This window comes from Diadema antillarum, unplaced genomic scaffold (assembly GCF_040938485.1).
Source record: "Diadema antillarum isolate AM-2024a unplaced genomic scaffold, OU_Dant_1.0 scf00000001, whole genome shotgun sequence".
In the NCBI taxonomy this organism is placed as follows: domain Eukaryota; kingdom Metazoa; phylum Echinodermata; class Echinoidea; order Diadematoida; family Diadematidae; genus Diadema; species Diadema antillarum.
In genome coordinates, this window is record NW_027270890.1 from 6,131,878 (window position 1) to 6,152,585 (window position 20,708).

At 39.1% G+C, this 20,708-nt stretch overlaps 1 protein-coding gene across 1 annotated transcript in view; it reads left to right on the top strand.

Annotated features, from left to right (window-relative positions):
• The first annotated feature begins 428 nt into the window (after positions 1-428).
• The window catches only part of LOC139719759 (acyl-protein thioesterase 1-like), a 42,298-nt gene continuing 22,018 nt past the window's right edge, over positions 429-20,708 (top strand). The window contains exon 1 of the mRNA XM_071631249.1: positions 429-556. The gene's annotated coding sequence lies outside the window, so the exon portion shown is untranslated. The remainder of the gene's footprint in view (positions 557-20,708) is intronic.

Sequence of the window (20,708 nt, forward strand, 5' to 3'; positions counted from 1 at the left end):
CAAGGGAAACCATTCATTGTATAGTCCAACATTTCCCGAATGAATCACTGATTTTATTTTCTTAGGGTTAAGTCCAATCAAATGTTTGCTTTCACCACACATGATGTTAATGATTATTGTAAAAATAGAAAATAAAATAAAAACTAACTGACGCGCCTAAACCGAGTTTTTTATTTTGTAGGTACAGCTACCTTATTATCTTCTCTTGTGTGTAGTGCTAGTATTCTTTTGTAGTTATTGTTGTTTTTGCTATCACAATAGTCAGTACCTCACTCTCTACGTGCATAGCGCATGTCATGATCGAGGACCTCCCCATTTGGCCTCTAGCAGCATATCATGCAGACTGCATGCACCACGTTATGTAGCAGCTTTGCAGCAAAGAGCGTACAAACTTGCCCGCACAGCTCCCATCATAGCAGCAGCACACACAGCGATTATCGTCGGCTCACTCTGCTAGCTACCATCATATACATGTAGGCCCGTAACACAGCCACTGTGTGTTGGAAGTGCAAAGCAGAGGGAGAGAACACAGCAAAAACGAGAGTTCTCCATTGAGGTAAGTACGAGTAATCATGAAGAGTGGAAGACGTTGGGTTACGTATATTCTGCACGTCGTTAATTGTGTGGATGGTGTGAAATGCTGGAGTAGAGTCTAACTATCAAATTTAGAACAACACTTGGCAATGAATTGTGCACTCAAAACTTGACCTGTGTCCTGTGTGATTTAGGCCTCGACCGCGACCTTGCTGATGATTGCGTTGCAACCACCATACATCCAGGGAGATGTGGGAAGAAATACTGGAAAATAGAGAACTCCCCACCTCCCTGAAGATAATATTATAGACTAAAGGCCGTGTCACACCAGCCTTGCGTGCGACTTGCAAAGAACAATTTTGACTATCCGGAGGTCCCCGTAGATATCCGCACATGACAGTACATGTACCTAGCACGTAGCATGTTTATGTATCTAAAAACAACATGAAAAAGTAGTCGCCCGGAGGTGCGCACGCATTATTTTTTTACCCGCAACCGTGTTAAGGCCCTGTCACACCTTTCCGGGCAAGCTACTCGGGCTTGTTATGTGTAGGGATTTTCTAGTATACCGGACATTCCTGAGGGCGGAAAAGGATTTGTGCGAGTCAGCGCATGTGTCTTACTTGCTGGACGCGTTATACTTGCGAGTATACTGTGTGACCTTTGTACCAGTCGCGTGGGGGCTGACAACTTAGTGAAGGAATTCCTCTAATGGAATGGCTGAAATCTCACAGAATTTCATTATCTTGGCTGCATACGGGACTGCGAAGTACCTGCGTGGGAATTGCCTGGGAAGTACTGCCGCTAAGGGTCTCCTACTGGCGTTCTGCGTGGACCTCTACGGGCATTCCCGTGACTCACCCGGAAAAAGTTTTGGTCATGCTCAAAACTTGGCTGCGATTAAATCGGACTTGCGTGAGCACCTCCGGGCAACTACGCGCTAGATACTGTCAGGTGCGGACCAACTGTGGAGAGCTCCTTGGAGTAAATTTGTTTCCCCGCAAGTCAAGCCGCAGAAGTTCCCCCGTACGGTATGACAAGGCATGAATGAAAATTGCAAACATTCTTGTTAGCCCGCTGAAAATCTTCTACGTGCTGGAAACTACCTCCTCGCCACAAGCCCGCGTTATGGTGTGACACGGCCTTTACGGACTAACGTTAGTGATACTGAGTGATAGTGATACATTCTAACAATAATGTGTACATGTAGAATTCTAAGTCTTAACAGTTACACTCTTAGGCCCTACTGTAAGCATGGTAAGTTTAAAAAGGGACATGTCTGTACAGTATGGTAGCCCTACTACAGTGTAGATCTACATATCGACCACCTTCTTTTAAACCGACTGCGTATAATTCGCGCACTGAACACTTAACTGCTAGTACGCACTTCTCTGCGCGCAAAGCACATTCATAAAAATGGATTTGTTTTGAATGTAGATGAGGATGGTGTGGGAAAACGCGATAATTCACTGTTCATTAATGGTTTTAATCAAGGACAAAATTTCGAATGAATATTTTCACCGAATTGTAATGACAACACAATGTAATGTCTATGGAAGTTTCTATAAAGCTTCGTAGACGTTTTCTACAACACGGTGTTCAATACAACTCGGTAAAAGTCGGTTTGCGTGCATTGTCAATGCAAAAACAGCGGTCGATCCTCATAACGAGATTTACCGCGGGGAGCTGAAACGAGGCCACGCTAGTTCGTCGGCGATATTTTTGCACTGAAACTTCGAATCGAAAAGGGAACAACGGCATTTGATAGAGCTGGATTTTCTCAATCTCGTAGGTCAAGTTTTTTACATGAATTTCAGTGTTAAATATTCTTATCAAGCAAATAAACATTAGGTGGTCGATGAGTAGTAGGTCCAACCCTACTGGTTGAGGTGGGGATTCATGTTTTGAACATTCCTAGGTAAGATGATAATGAGAAACCTCTTATGAAATATGAAAGAGCATGTAATATTGAGAAGAATTCAACATTTATTTAATGAAAATTGGTTTTCAAATAGCTGAGATCCACATAGCCAAAAAAGTGATGATGATAAAAGGCGACAGGCCACGCCGAGTTTTATTACTACTAAGTACTAATACTATTACTAGATTAGATATCTATATCAGGATATCTTTGTTTCACGTTGTTTTTGGATATTTCAGATCAGCCATTTCAAAACGATATTCATCAAATAAACTTTTGATAGGACCTACCCCTTTAATTGCATGCTCTTTGACATCTGGAGTACACGTATTTGTATGTCTAGCCCCATGTACAATAATGAATGACTTCTCGTATCTGTATTTGTAGGCCCTAGACCTATTTAAACAGAAGTTTAATGGAATGTATTATTCTATTTTAATACCCAACATTCAACAATGCCAATGGCAATGGCGCTACATGTAGTGCAATGCGGGTGACTGTCAGATAAAACTTGTAAGCTCTTGAGCAAAAACAGGATCGAAAATCAGAGCTCAAGACGTCTCCAAAAGTAGATCGTTGTACCGTACAAGATCAGAGTTTGACTGACATTTAAAGAAACATACTTAGTGTTGTATCAGTCAGGGACCGGAAACCCGCTCATGAGGGGGGCTCATGCTCATATGGACATAAGGACCCCTCCCTCATGAGCACCTGGCCATGCTCATATCATGACTGACGCCCTCGCTTGGACCGAGATACTCGTGAGGCATCCTCTTCACTTTGCATCCATCTCACATCTGACATTTTGTCGCAAGTTTTTTTGTTTGTTTATTTGTTGTTGTTGTTTTACACTCACATGTCCACTCTCCATAGACCTCTACACTAGTTCCATGATGAAAAAGAAGAAAAAAATTCTGTCTGCCCTTTTTGACAAAAAGTTCATTTTAATCAACCGATGTGCAGCGATCCACTGAAGTGCCAGCAGGTTTACTACAGGTAAGTAGCAAATGCAGGGCTACCTCACCTATTGCTGATCGGCGCGATCTGACTCGAAATTTTCTGTGCTCTTTTCTGCGGCTGTCACCTCTGCATGCACGAATCCGCCCATGACACTGAAGTCTGACATCATTTTACAAATCTGTCTGTATGGTATCCGGTGTTCATTAACCCTTTGTCGTTGAGGACAGACTGATTTTGCTGTGCACAACACGCATTTCCCATCTACATGTAGAGGCATTTGCCCGAGTATGTACTCGGGAGTCATACAATACGGGTACAATACGATACAATCGGATCATTTATATAGCGCCCTTACACAGTCAATGACTGGTTTCACAGCACTTCACAACAAAATTCAGTCACAGATTAGCATTAAAAAGGGAAGTCTTAAGATTCTTCTTGAAGACATCAAGGGATGGGGAAATGCAGGCGAACCGAGGAAGATCATTCCACAATCGCGGTGCAGTCGTCACAAAAGAATTGTCCCCCGCTCTACATCCTCATCGTTGAGTCATCCTCAACGGGTCAAGAGAAAAATAAAATCGGGCAATTCTTTTCTGCAAAAAAATGTTACTTTTCCTACATTGTATTTCATAAACCTGAATTAATTTTTTTTTTAAAGTAACAATGAGCTACAGGGACAAATTCAGACAGCGCGCAAGCCATGTACATCTTCCTGTGCGTGCCACGAGCTCACTCTGAAAATCCCACAGCTTGCATGGCTTCCATTGCAGACAGCACATACAAAATTTGTAAATGTTCTCAAGTGTGGCTGTTCCCTGTAGCATAATTTTTGGTTGGTAGAGAAAACGATTCTGAACAACATGCTGTGCAACTGCTTTCACTTCCACTTAACCCTAATCCCACCGGGTTTTTTGAGGGACTTGAAACCACCGGGAAAGGGGGCCTTTTTTGCCCCCCCCCCCCCCCCTTCAGATCTAGGTCGTGGATCGTGCGATCCTCGCAAAAATTTGCACTAAGGTAGAGGCCAATGTAATCTACAAGACTGTTGCTAGATTTTTCAAATTTTAATTCAAATATATTTCATATTAACTTATAAATGCTAATTTATGCAAAAAAATTTTTTTTGCCTGTAAATAAAAAAATGAAGCGCCAAGACTTCTGATTTTTGGTGAACATATTCTTTTCAATATCCTCAACAATAATATTCAAGCAAAAATTTGGCTTCATAATCATTTCTTAAGTATTTTATTGTTTATTGAATTTCTTTTTTTTTTTTTTTTACTTTTTGTTTTTGTTTTTTTTTTAGTCAAAATTTGCCGCAAAAACTTTTTAAAGCATAATCAGGCTAAAATAAATCATTATCAGCCGTTGAAAGTAAAAATATTTATTTTTCATCAGCTTTGTGCTCCAATTTATTTTTATATGAATTAATTGCAAAAACACAATTTACGTACACGTACATTGGATTTGTACACAAAATCATGTTTTTGAGCAATTTTTGGGTCGACAAATTTTTTTCAAAGGGGCGTGGCTTCAAAACGGTATGCCCGGGAGTGACAAATTTGGTCTCAAAAGTTGCGCGATACCGGTACTTGAAAGAAAAAAGTCATAAAATGTTGTGGTGAGAGCATCACGCGTTGCGGAATAATCACGCGAAACGTTGAGATTCATTTGAAGGTGATTCATCACTATTAATATTGTTATGTGGCAAATGAACTGGAACCCCGTTTACAGTGCGGGGCTGGGCCGAGCCGCGACCGAGCCCATCCTCAATTGCGGGGCCGAGCCCCGCAATTTTGTCCGTTTACACTGCCGGGCTCGGCCGCGCTTTTAATTCAAACCTTTCAATATTTTGTCGTAGTGGTGCTCTGCTTGTAAACAAATGCACATTGGTATAAAAGTCTGGTTTTCAGACCCTTTGCCAATTGGATTCCGTTGCCGTTCGGGCAAAGGCCTTTGCCGAAGGAAAAATCCTTTGCAGGACAAAACCACCTTAAGCTACAGATTGTATACTAGTTTTCGACATTTAGGGGGTTAATATCCTGAATAGCGAAATAATACGGGCAGAGGGTTTGGAAGCCAGACTAAAATTGGCCGTGGCCGAGACCACCTCCAGAGCGTGGCCAAATGCGCGGCCAATTTTGGCCCCTTTTTTTTGCCTTTTGCGCGTTTACACTGAAATGAAGGCGGGCTCGGCCACGGCTGAGCCTCGCACTGGAAACGGGGTTTTACACTCACAGTTTTGCATGTGATGACATACTTGTACAGTGTTGTACAAAGTAACAGTACCAGTCTAGTTATTTCTAGCATGTCATGTACTCTGTACTGTACAGAGTATTACGTTTCTTAAAAGTTGTGCAAAAAAGCAGAGACTTTCTAATTGATTGTGTAGGAATCAAATTGTAATGTCAGTCCTTTTCAGGAGTATTTCAAATCATTATCAGATCAGATCTCTGATTACAAACAGTGTTAGACTGTTACATTAGATACGGATTAATGTCATTTCTGCACTTTTATCATAAAAAATAACCTGATATCACAATCTAAGTACTAGGAACTGTGAAGTAGATTTTTCATTCCCTCATGGATGATATCCATGCTTTATACAATGTACTACCTCTAGGATATGATGTTCGTACGTGTACAGGTGTACATCCCCATGAAAGCATAGCACTGCATATCTGTGAGTTTTCCCCATACATTTGTATCTTACCATGTAATTCCAAAAATGCAGACATATAGATGTATGTACATGTATGTACAGCTTACTCTCAGAATCATTGAGATTCTTGAATATCCTGTTACTTTGATTATTAAATAAAAAGGTCATTGTGTATAAATACGTACCTTATACAATGTAGTATAAAATGTATTGTTTGATCTGTGGATGTGCATTCGTACAATACATATTGTACAAGTACAATGTTTTACATCAGCACACTGAACATTGTGTGTTACAAATTGATATTGTAGAAACGTGGTAAGTTTATTAAGATGAATGAATGAAAAGGTCTGTAATAAGTCTATTATCTCCAGAATTGCAGGGTAGAATATGATTATGATTTCCAGCTTGGGCAAGCATTTTTCAACCACTGTCAAACAAACTTCCATGAACTGTTAAAACCACAGTTGCAATTCAAAGTTGTCAGGGTGTCATTATGCTTACAATATTGTGTACGTACAATTTCGTACATGTAAACATTGTAGTTCTCCATTATAATAGTCTTGCAAAATTCTTACAAATCTGCAGTTATGAATGTTGTTGTTGAACAATGTTTTTTAGTCGAGCAAAACCTGTACACAATTGTATTTCAAGGAGCTATAATACTCAAGAATTCAAATGTACGTGTGTAGTGTACAGCTGATGCATGGACCCAACCACCAATGACCAAATGTTTCTATGTGATCCATTGAATTATGAATTTAGTATTTACTGTACACTGTATGCCTGTCTACATTCAAATTCTGTCAATACAGAATTGTACCTGCAGTATACCCTGTCTTGTTGTAATGCTTAGCTATAATGTACTTTCTCCACACTTGTCCTGCCTTTGATCCATGTGCTCCTGTACATGTACAGTAAAAACATCTGCCTGTCAACTTTCTCACCCAGACTACAATGTACATGTCTGTCCCACTGTGGATGCTGCATGTTATAATGCCATTCTTCTTCCTGACAGCTTTCTTGCGTGGAGGTTGCACCCCCCCCCCCCCCCATCATCACTGTATAGTCACATCACCAATACATCCATATTGTAATGTAAAATCTATATTTTCCGCACTTTATAAAATTCTCATCTTTCTCTTCTCTTGCATTTATTTCTCTCCACAATACTCTGTCTATAATATTCTATGAGTCCATTTATTCTGTGTCCATTTTCTGTATTTTAAATATAAATTCAAATACATGATACATGTACAGAAATGACCTCACTGTGGACAGTAATCTACAGATTTGTACATGATATCTATACAGACATATTCCCCTCTTGCAATATGTACATTCCTCCTTGTCCTTTATTATATTCTGCCTCCCTATGCATGTATGGTGTGCACAGGGTGCTCCACAAGGGGTTTCAGCATGTTGCTGCAACATGCTCAGATTCGCGTGCAACATCCTCAAAAGCCAGCAACATGCCATGCACCATCCTCGAGAATTTGCAACAAGCTTGAAATATAAAATGTACGTATTCAAACATGTGAAAAACATGTGCAAAACATTTAAGAAACATCAAACTACAACTATACAACCTGTTACTTAGATATTTGTGTGCAAAACATGAGAGAGAACATTGAGTCAGTGTAAACAGCACAAAGAGAGATTAGCTGTGAAATATTGCATACTAGTATGTGCTCATATACACTGTATGTGCCCTCTACACAATTTCAGCAATATTCTCACATTCTGAGCTTGCGACATGCTCAAATTTTAGACCACCCTTTGTCCTTTATCATAAAATCTCTCTCCTCTCTGCATGCATTGGAGTTCAATTGTGTGTCTCTCACTTTTGTCTTCTCCATCTCTTCTCTTTGATATTTATAACTTTAGTCTCTTTGTCATCAGAATTGCAGTGCATTACATCATTCTCATCTCTTCTCACAGTATCTATCGCTAATGTACAATCTCTCACAATGTTTTTTTTTTTTCATATTCTCTTTTTCCCTGCAGTCTGCTGTTGTATTTCATTTTATGATCATGTCATTCTATATATTTTATACAATCTTGTACATACATACAGCTGTAGTATCGTGCTTATTTCTGTAAAATGTCTGCAATCCAGCCTGCGGGCTGCAATTGACATTACTCAATAAAATACCCTTTCAATTCAATTCAAGTCTCTGTATTTTCTTATACATGTACATTAATATGACTCTCTTTGTATTTTCTATCTCATATTTATGTGTTTTCATTATTACTCTCTCTCTGTCTCTATCTACATTGCACCTCTGTCTAATGCTCTTGTGTAATCTCTCCCCTGCATGTCAAGTTGGTTCTGTGTAATTTCCCTCTTCTAGCTTCTCCCCACACTTGCGGTCCCCTCGTAGCATGTTATTAAAGGCGACCCCATCAATCAAGATTGCGGGGAAGGGAGTGATTTGACTCTAAAGAAGGGATGGGTGCTCCGCTTAAGAGAGAACAGCTTGTGGCTATCGGGGCTTTGTAAACATGGTGCTTTATGGCTTATCAATCTCACGCGACTTGTGTCCACTCTACTAGTGTTTCCCATTTGGGTTGTGTACAGATGGGCAAATTGGGGAACGGTTTAGGATGAGCCATTGCTAGTCTGTGTGGGTGTTGTAAATTTGTGATGTACACTGAATTTTGCGTACAATGTTTGCTCATTTGTTCCCTTTATAAATGGACAATTTATATTAATGATTTGAAAACCCTTGAAATAATTCAAGGTACAATGCACACCAAATAAAAATTTTCTTCAAATTGCAAAAACAGAATGAAGTTCTGAAATAACAGTTAAAAGTACACGTTGTAATGCAAATGTAATCCTGTAAGGGATGTTTTTTACCTGGGAAGTTAGTTTTCATTGCTCAGTCTTTCAAGAGTTGTCAGGAAGAATGATTTTTCATCATCAGTGGGATAGAATTACTGTTGTTGAAAGAGAAGAAATAGACTTGATAAAAAGAGCTTTAGAGTGTGATATTATCTTTGAATATTCCTTGTTTCATAGGAACAAAAAGCATACAATACAAAGTTGCAATTTAATTATGCCTGTAGTTTTTAAAACAATTTTTTGCAAATTTTTTTATGTAGATTGTGTTTAATGAAAAGTGTAGGCAGCATTCATGTACAATGATAGTGATGTTTATCCACATACATGCACTTGTACAAGTAAAATAATTATTGAATTCATCGGACACATTATTTTTTCAATAAAATTCACAACAAAGTGTACTATTTGATCTCTTTGTAAATTTTTACATGTTGTATCAATGATTTTACTTGCTAATGATCTAAAGATGTTGCTAGGATTATGCACAACATTTTGAAAAGAAAATCTTATATTAAAGAAAAGAATGATGATACTATGTACAAATATATCTAGATATTGATGTCATCTTTTCTTTTTCTTCTTTTTCCTCCCTCTGCTCTTGCTTTTATCTGTCGGTCTATCTTTCCATTTTGTCTCACTTAACTATACACACACACACTCACACACAAATGAACCCACATGCACACACAGACCACAAATACAAATTCAATATTCTGTAATACCTTGTAGTAAAAATTCATAATTCTCATGCACAATGCATAGTATTATGCCCAGCACTGTGTGTAACTTGTAGTCATCAGCAGTAGATGTAGACATGTTATTAACACATGAATGGCCTGCCTAGGGATCAGTGCAGTTTGCTCTGTCCATAGAGCTACAGTGTGTGGATCATGGATGTCTCTGCTTTTGGCCCCAATATTTTGTCTTAAAGGTAGGGAATCCCATTTGCATGCCTTAAATGAAGAGTTGTATAAATACAGTGGTATGTTGAAGAGAGTATCATTTTAGAAACTCGCATAAAGTATTGAAAGTGGAAGGTAACATTTAGTAATTTTTTTTTTTTTTTCCGTTAGATTTTGAATTGATTTTTTCTCGGGGCTCACCGTAAATTCCAGTACATTACTAGGCTACCTTTGCAGACCCATGCATTGCATGTGTGTCCATCATGTATATTTTGTGAAGAAAGTTCATCAACACTTACAAACATTTCTATTATATATATACATTCTTGCCACACACTCTATATGTTATTAAATCAGCTCTTGTACTTTTCGATTTGTGTTTATAGATAACAAATACAGAAGACTGCAACAAAAAGGCTTACAGTACGCGCAATAAGAAACGCCTCCGTCAATTTCGTTTTCCAACGAAAGTTCGTTATCGATCGAGTAGCAACGAAATTTGGACGAAATTTGGACGAAATTTCGTTATCGATCCAGTAGCAACGATTCTGACGCTTTGTGGACGCATTTCACGCACGACCGCCCGCTCAATTTCGTTCGGCAAATGCGTTGCTCGTTCGGAAAATGCGTGTTCGGAGCTCGGCAGTTTCGTCCAAATTTCGTTAAAAGCGTCCGTGATCCAAGGCGCACATGGAATACAGTACACACGTGTGTGTGTAGTGGCCACATCCACAGCCGCTAGCCGGCAAGAATCACTGCAAGATTAGACTCAACAAGTACTAGTAGTAGCACAGCGGTCGGGAATGAGAACAGTAGACAGGCGTGGAATTCACCTGATTCACATAATACTATTAAGAATGGTAACATGTATACATACATCGATGCCGTTTTCATTGAAGCAATTTGTAAAAGTTTTAGTTTCCCTTACCCTAGCTGTAAGTACGGCACCGTTAGCAGATTATTCACTGCATTTGTAAGTCACCTGATACATCACATGTTGGTATGCGGGCTGCATGTAACCAGGGCCTAGGGAATGTGCACGTGTGGGAAAGGCGAGTGCGCCGTATGTGCGTCGCAATTGCCATGGCATGGCTCGCTCGGCTGAACGAAACAGAGATGTACGATACATGACAAGACCCAGTATAAGGCCTACTAATTGTTCACGTGTTGTTTTTTGTTTTTTTACAAGCAGAAAATAAACAACTGTTGATCATGAAATAGACTAAATTACCAATCAGAGATCATTCGGGTTCATAGTATTTAAGAGAAATCACGCAATTTTGGCGAGGGTGAACCCACAGGAACCCACAGGAACCTTATCGTAGAATGCCGACCAAAAAGAAAATGGTTTCACTAAAATTGCGTGTACGTAAAATCCATTTGAGTATAGAAAGAAAATTAACCCCCAAAAAGAGGAAAAAAGAAATTAGAAGGATTTGTTCGCCGTTATTTGGTCATTAAATATATTTTCTTTCTTCAGCAATTGCGCGTTAAATTGCCCGTTTTTTTATTGAATCAGGGCCCTGTTGCATAAAACCCTTACCGCTGGACTTACCGCTCCTTTCTATGCGGTAAGTCTTAAATCAGCGGTAAATTTTATAATCATTGATGCTGACGGTAGTTACTATTGAAATTCAATGGTAAGTTTTATGCAACGGGCCCCAGAAAAGCAAAAAAAAAAAAAGTAATATTCAAAACAAGACAATAAGTTTAATTCTTAGTTTGATATCGTTTATTTCTTTATTGGACAGAGAGATAATTCAGACGGTACGTGGAATTTTCAAAGCGACTAATTCAGACTGATTCTTAGTTTGACTTGGCTCTTTCTTTCTTTCTTTTTTTATTTTATTTTTTTTTTTGGGGGGGGGGTTTGAGGTTCATGTTCGTTGTACCCATGCACCCATAAGGTTCATTAGGACGAAAATGAAACATTCAGATACACGCGACTTCCCTACACGAAAAATAGATGTTCGTAAATGTGATAGTCAAATTATGATTCATAATTCGAAAATGCACGAATGTTTGTGATTGGATAGGTGCGTTATTGTCGGATTAGCAAACCTTCGGAGTACTGTAGTATCGAGCCTGTTGTATTCAAGGATAAACGAACTTTTGAAATAATGAATTTTATATTCAGAGTAAGACAATAAGTTTAATTCTTATATACCTGTAGTTTGACATCGTTTATTTCCTAGTTGTGAAGCGGGAAGCGAGAGATAATTCTGAAAAGAAGTATATATACAGTCATGCAGACGGAACGTGAAATATTCAAAGCAGCTATGAGATTAAATCTTAAGTTGTTTATTTGTTTGTTTGATTGCTTGTTTGTTGTTATGCTCAAGCGTTGGTGTAATTATATATACATTTTTTTTTTTTGGGGGGGGAGGCATTTTTGTAGTACCCAATGCACGTAAAGTTCGCTGATGCGAAAGTGATAAAATGTTCCGTAACACGCAAATTCCTTACACCTTGTAGATGTTCGTACCTAGTGTGAAAATAAAATGTATTACTATTATTTTGTTTCCCCCATTGTTCGATGGGTATAGCAAACCTTCGGAGTGTCAATCCTTTCGTTTTCGGATAAACGAACTTCCTTAACTCACAACACCATGTTTCAGAGTAACAAACTAGTCATTATTTTATTCGGGCATTGGGAATAGTTCAGGAATAAAATATAGAAGGGAGGAAAATCTTTAAGGCAAGAATTACGATGGATTCTTAGTTTGAAATCATTTATTCATTTCCGTGGTGTTCATTATTCCGAAAAAAAAGAAAACGGGTGCGCTATTCCGATAGTTACGGCGTTATTTCGAATCCGAAACACGCATATTCCTTGTGCCTATCCATGTTTGTTGATTCGAAAATGTAATCATGCTGCGGGTAATTGCTATAGGGGGCCATATATTGTTTTATTTCTGTCTATTGTTATATTATTATTATCATTATTATCATTATTATCATTATTATTATTATTATTATTATCATTATTTTTATTATTATTATTATTATTATCGTCTTTAACATTATTAACCAATGTTTTGATTAACGAGCATTTTGTGGGCTGTTTTTTTTTTTTTTTTTTTTTTTTTTTTTTTTTTTTTTGGGGGGGGGGGGGGGGCATTGCCCGATTAGCAAACCTTCGGAGTGTCAATCCTTTTGTTTTCGGACGAACGAACTTCCTTACCTCAGAAGAAGAAATCAGTGTAACAAACTAGTCATTATTTTATTCGGGCATTGGGAATAGTTCAGGAAAGAAATATAGAAGGGAGGAATCCGAAACACGCATATTCCGTGTGCTTATACGTCATGTTTATTGATATGCTGCGGCTAAGGGCCTATTGGAGGTCGTTATACCTTTCGTTTGGTGTACGATTTCTTTCGTTTCATATCACTTTATTTGTTCCTTTCATATTCTGAAATATTTAAAGGTAATCTTTCAATTGCCTCGCACTGTGTATATATACATGCATTTTCGTAACGGCGATTTCGCGCTTTGCTGCAGTATTTCGAAGGGTGTTTGATGCCAGCCGCTTCGGTGTGCTCTGTGGTAATGTTTATGTGGTTGTCAGGGAGGTTGTTGATACTTTGTCTGTTGACATTTATTTTCGTACAGGCATGGGCGGATCCAGGAATTCTGTACAGGAGGGGGGAGGGGCGCAACTAATATTTCTGGTGCCACTTCCGGGTTTCACTTCTATTTTTTTTTCCACGATAAATAAAGGGGGCGTGCGCCTCATGCGCCCCCTCTGGATCTGCCACTGCTACGTGTTTATCTCGAGTGATGGTGATCGTGTTTCTAAATGTTTATAAAAAAAAAGGACAAAATTATCCGAGTGATGCCTGATGATAGTGCAAGTGATGATAATCAACGATGCTGATGTAAAAGACGGCTTGCTGTGGATGCTGAGCGTACGTGCCCTTCGTTTATTTAAATAAGTTTTCCCTCTTTTACTCTTCTTTCCCCTCCCAAGAATGATAAAAAAAGAAAATACCTACACCTCACAACAAAAGGAACCACGTGTGAACAACCATCGTTAAGTTCAATCGAAATGTTCATTATTAGCAAAGAATAAGGGGAAAACACGAGTGACGGAAAATGATAGAAGCGACGAGATTGTCTTCTTGTGTATAATGCGGTCTCTTGGGATTGGAAAAACCCCACCCTCTCCCTTTGTGGAAATTTCCACAAAACCAGGTGCGTGCCAGACCCCAGGTGCCAGACGAAAGAATGCGCGCATTTGGTGTAGTATATCGATCGAAGAACTCGCGGGTGAGTTGAGTTAAAGGAATCATTGCAAAGATGTTCTGATGTTCTGGTTCCCGAACTGTAAAAAGGAATTGATTAATCACTCAAAAATGCAATCACAGATTTATATGAAAAGTCTCATATGCCTAGACAAATTCACTGAGATGTCCTATGTGATGCAGCCACCACCCGATTAAACGGCAAAATCATGACAATAAAATTTCACGCTCATCAAAACTGCCTATTACTTTTCATATGAATTTTGGTTATCAACACTCGTTCGTGGATTTGTTTGTTTGCATGTTTTGTGTGTATTATTCCTCGATCCTGAAAGACGTAATAATTATTCGCATCGAACGTAAACTGTTTACCGTAACTAAGCCTATGGCGCATTCGATCCATTCAACTTGCAGTAACCTTTAAGGCAGTACAACTGTAAGTAGCACATGGTGCATTCTTTTGAACCACGTGTTTCGCATATCGGCACATCCAAACACATTAGCGATCGTCCTTATGGCAAACTTTCCGATTACAGTCAGGGGAGAAGAAATCGTAATACTGTACATGTACTTACGAAAGTGATTATGCTTAAGATCAAATAAAATGAAGAAGTTTGAAAACAACTTGGCAACACTCAATCAAGTTTTGCATTCTCTCACACAAAAGCTCTCTTGAGAAAATGAAAGCATTCCCTCTCCCCTGCTAGATAATGGAAGTTTTCATTACTAGCCCAGCAAGTTTTGGGAGTGTACATGAATGTTTTTAGGATAGAGTCAAAAGGGACCTAAGTTTTCGATCATAGCAGAATCTTCGTCAGAAGCAAAATGGCAAATAGGCAGAAAAAGCAACCACACACATGTAAAGCGACTTCACACAACAAGAACAGTCAGGAACAGGCAAGGGACAAGGAACAAAGAAAACAAAAGGAGAGGGTAGGATGTCATGGGCAAGGAGCCCAACAGGTAAAGGGAGGGGGATTAGAGCAGGAGGATGGACAGACAAAAGGCAGGGGAAGGTTAGTAATGGTCGTGAGGGCCAGGGGGCAACCATTGAAGGAAAAGGATGAATATGGAGGCAACATCAAACAAGATAAGGAACAACAGAGAGACAAAGAAAGGTAAAGAGTGAAATAGCAACAGCAAAGGGGGGGGGGGGGGGTGAGCAAACAGCAAGCCCTAGAAAGGATCTGTACAAGTACCAAGAGGAGGCAACAAAATGAAAGTTAGAGTCAATCAACAAATGCAATTAACCATATCAAAGTATGGTAATATTAATACAGCAATAATGATGATATTGACAAAACAAATTAGAATAATCATTAAAGCACATAAAAAAAGAGGGGGGGGGGACACAAAGTCCATGGGAGAGAAAATGTATACTTGCAAAGCAAGTATCAATAGGCAAATTAAATACGTTTCAAAGAGCTGGTTCATATGAAATCACCTTTGATTTATGATTTTACAAACAAGAATTTTCATCGCTTACTTATTTCTTTTATTACTTTAGTAATGTCATGATATTTCATGATGGTATGTGTTCTGTCTTTACATGGCAAGATAGGGTTTTTTTTTTTCATCCAGGGTCAAAAGAAGAAAGTGATAGAAAGATAACTGAAAGGATAGAATGGAACACCTACTCAGCAGGCAACACTAAAACAGCCCCCAGGGCCAGGCCATGTCGTCAGTGTCACTCTCGTCTTAGATCATTACAGGCCTACATTGTACATGTATAGGCTACTCGTTTCGTACTCGTCATCGCCAACGTCATGATGGTCGGTCACACGAAATAAATTGCATCATCATAAGAGCTCTTATATCAACACCACTAGATAGTGTAGATTCATTATCATTATCACTATCATTCCAGTCGATCTCATCCACCGCGAAACCCTCAAAATCCTCAAAATCATCGTGGTTAATACTCTCACAAAACACATCTGTAAACGATTCAGACATCGCAGACCTAGCTACACATCTTGCACACAAAAATGAAATGGAGGTGGAAAACTACGATGAATACACAAAAAATATCGACGATGGCATTTTACCGTAGCAGAAAATACACAGAGTATCTTGCACCGGAAAAAAAATGGATGTGGAAAACTACGATGAGGAAAACTAGGGTGAAAACCCGATGCGTGAAGACGAACGATGAAGACACTTTACGGTAAAAATACTTACACGGAAACAAACGAGTGGGTACGATATTCTCGCACACACGAAGATAATCGACACATCGTTCAATCGAAAAACTCAACAAACACTCGAACAAAAACTCACCCCACATTGTGGCAAACACGGTAATCACTTAATAAAAATGAGAAAAAATACTCTCTAAAGTATGATTGTACTCTGAAAAGAAAGGGATACAATGATACGAAAGCAAAAGAGAGAAAATGAGAGAAATGGACGGGAAACCTAGAGAACTTCGACGAAAGAAGAGCTAGCAATTCGCGATTAGAGCTAACTTTCCTGTGTGTGTGTGATCGCGTGTAAAGGGTTGAAAGCGTTGAAAGCGCTGAAAGCGTTGAATGCGTCCACAGCTTCGGAAAAGCGTTCGGGGATTTCGTTGAATTCGTTGAATTCGTCCAAAATCCGTCCATGAAGTCTGGACGCAAAAAGCGTTGAAAACGTCCCCGACGAAATCAACAACGAAAAAAGCGTTGGGACGAAATTTGGACGCACTTTCGTCGGGCGTTTTCTATTGCGCGTACTGTAAGTGTGGCTGACACACAGAACTACTGAGTAGTTGAGTTTTGTGCATTATTCACATTTTAGATAACTGTTGACTTCCAAATTTCTAAGCAGTGGCCTAAGCAAGTCCCCTGAGGTTCATCTTTAATGTTTTGCAGCATTTTGGGAGGTTTGTAAAAGGTATCCCCTACCTTTAACTATGATGTGCTTTCTATTACCGTAAAGTAGTATCCAGGATGGAGCCCTATGGTACTAATAGAATTCTTCGTAGAAAAGCACTCAGAGAATGCAGACCTCCATCAAGCAGCTAATTTTCACCCATGTTTAGATCCTGAAAATCAGTGGCTAATCCAGAGGGGTGCGCCCCTGGCTCGCGTCCCCTCTTTATTTTTTTGTTAAACAGAAGAATTTTGTAAAAATGGGGGAGGCGAGTGTGCCCCTCCCCCCCCCCTTTAATTTTGTACAGGCGCCTCCCCTTTACGGAATTCCTGGATCGGCCTCTGAAAATGGCCCAATTTACCAATGATAAAGAGTCCTTTCTGGTGTCTCTGACTTAGCTTCCTCCTGCGAATTGAGAGCGTGCAACTTGAATTCCCTTGTTCATTGGCCCTATTATATTCTAAAGAATATAAAAGCTTGTCCCTCAAAAATTCAATGAATTTCCTGGATCAGTATGGTATTAAACCCAGATTACTGCCAAAATGTAATCATCTCTTCCTTATGTCATCATTTGTTTTTTTCTGTTCATAATGCATAACTTTTTGAGCTATTTTGCAAATGTCAGACAGACAGACAAACCAACAAGCCAGTGCTAGCAAAAACATTGTAACCCAGTTGCAGAGACTCCAACCCCAAGCACCTTATGATCGGGAGATTCTCCCGCCTGAAACCCCTAGCAAACGGGAGATTCCAATTTGATGTGCGCGAAGTTCTTGCTCTATAGGGTTCTAGATGCTCTCTCGTTCTATCTAAGGCTTCATACAGTGATATTAAGTAAGAATTCATTTCAAGCGGGAGACACAGAGCCAGGGCGGGAGAAATTAAATCTCAAGCGGGAGAACGGGAGATTTTGCAAAACAGGGATTTCGGCGGGAGATCTCCTGTCGAAAACGGGAGAGTTGGAGTCTCTGCAGTTGGTTGTGGCAATGCAGAGAGCAATTCATTATCAGAGGAGATCTTTAATTTGATCAATGCATAATGTACCTTGTCTGGTGGACACATCATCGGAGGAGATATTTATTCATGCTCTCATTCTTGACCCAGTTATGAAATCGGCTAAACTGGTGCTGTGTACTGTATGTACGGTAGCCACAGTGGCAGGACCCGTGAAAGAGCAACGCTACCACACACACACACACTCACATACTCACACACACACACACACACACACACACACACACACACACACACACACACAAAGGCAAAAGGCTACCCCTTAATCATATAGTAGCTCTCTTAAGAATAATTTGTGGCCTTTGGATAATGCAGTTGTTGATGTGTAATTTTGAATCTATTGATAGAGGTTTTAAATGCAGCAGCTACATAAATTCATCATTCATAGAGACTACATGTCAAATTCCAGAATCAACTGAGCTCAGGTAAACTATGTGTAAACCTCTAAATACAAAACCAGCAAAGAAGTGACTTCACGATGCATTCCAATCTGTGAATAAAATACAGTACGTATTTTAAAATTTCTTTAAAAGTATTTAAAGCTCTTCTCATGTAATGGCTTTTCAATATTAAAGTATGATCTCTTTTTTTTTTTTTTTTGGTGTGTGTAAATCATGCCCACATTAATGATATTTACATGTACATACAGAAATGCTCTTAAATTATTTTGTATGTATTCTAGGGGAAAACAGGAGGAATATCTTTATACCTGATTGTTTTATCCTTTTTGCATAAAAAACAGACATGTTGTATGGGATGAATTATGTAAAAAGAAGCTTACCTACATGTACATGTACCTGAATCCAAATGCTAGCTTTTCTCCTACCAAGATTATAATGATATTATGTGTTTGCACAAGAAAAACAGGATTCTATCAGTTGTCAAATTCAGTGAGTTTTTTTTTTCTTTTTTCCAAACATGAATTGGAGGTCACAAGCTTTGTGGGCTTTCATTTCCCTTGTGTCAGCAATTTATTCCTGACAGAAGGGGACTGCAATGAAATATGGATACATTGTATGCATTTTAGGCACATGATGCATTCAGCTGTGATGCAAAGCAATTTATCCTGATGGCTTTATTGACAGACATGAATGCAGGTAGGCAGTTGTTTGTATGTAAATGTGATTTAACAGGGTATCGTAGTATCGTAGACCTACCGGCTACATAATCCTCATTGATTGTCTGTACAGTGTCAGTACACTATAATGAATCAGATACTGTATTAAATAAAAACATGATATATTCGCGGCACGAAATTCTCTCAAATTGGAGCTGACGGCCTTTTCCGTGGCATGAAATTTCAGCGATTTGCCACTGGCGTTCAATGCAAAGTGTAGACAAGAAATTTCGCGTGCATTTTAATTTTTGCAAATCTTGGCGCTCGTGAAATTCGCGAAATTAAAATGCACGCAAACATTCCTCGATTTACAGTAGCCTGTTCTTCACAACTTTTCCCTCCCCTCCTCTCGGTACATCTCTCTATGTATATCCTCTCCCTCCCTCGCTCCATCCCCCCCCCCCCCCTCCCCCTCTCCCTTTCTCTATTATGACTGCATTCAGCCTTCTATTTTTTTTTTTCATTCTCCTCTGTTTTCTCTCAGTCATGAATTCATTTTTGCTTTCTTTTCATTTTCACTCTTGATAAGTGCAGCAGAGTTAACAATACATGTAGCTTGCCAAGGACAACACTGCCATATAATCTATCATATTATTCCACTTTCTCCCTCTCTCTCTCTCTCTCTCTCTCTCTCTCTGCAATATTATATATGCCCAGCCATCTTCCCTTAGTGCTTACTCCTGGTGTGGAATTCAGTTATCTAGTATGTCTCTCTTGCAAGTTCCTTTTGTCTTAGCCTTGATGTTTGCTCTACATTAAGGATGTTGCAGAGACACGCTACAGGCAGACATAATAATAATGATAATAATAGTCAGTTCTTAGAAACGCATAATACCATAAGATGCGTGTACGTCTCTATGCGTGTACAAAATTAATGAAACAAAATCTATCACATATTTTTCTATTCAAACATGTAATCAACAATTGTCAAAAAGGTGAGTTTTTAACACAGATTTGAATTTATCAAATTCTGTAATGCATCTAACACTGAGAGGGAGATTATTCCATAATGAGGGTGCCATTTTTCCAAAAGACCTATCACCACATGTCTAAGATTTGACACTTATATTTCAGAGAGGAGATTTTTTTGACTGCAATGAGATTCTACTCTGCTTAATACATTTGTACATGTGAGGCATCAATATCAGTGATGTTTCATAATCATTGAGTACAAGCATGTACACTGTATTACATGTACATGATTAAATTGGAGTTGTATTTTCCATCACTATACTCGATACAGAATTGATTCTTTAATAGTCACCTTGCTTTCTTCTTCACTGAAGTCTACCTTTAAGACTGCAGGTTAGAGGATGTGCCCTGTGTTTGTACCTGATTGTAAGCATGTGTGTCTGTGCATACGTACAGCGATATAGGATGCAAGTTTATGCGCACACATGAATCTGTTATAGCCTTAGCATATGGTCAAAGCCCTAGGGTGCTCTTTGTTTAGCATCCTCAGTGGGGCATGCTGACTGGGTCCCAAGCTAAGGATTCAATCTGGGTCTGCATCACTGGTGACCATATCACACCGTACAATCAAGTGTAGCTCCTACGTGTAAACTGGCTCTGCAGAAACTGCAGAAACTTGTCATCCCCTTTAAGAATGTCATACATTCCATCGTGAATTTTTAACTCGATATTTAGTC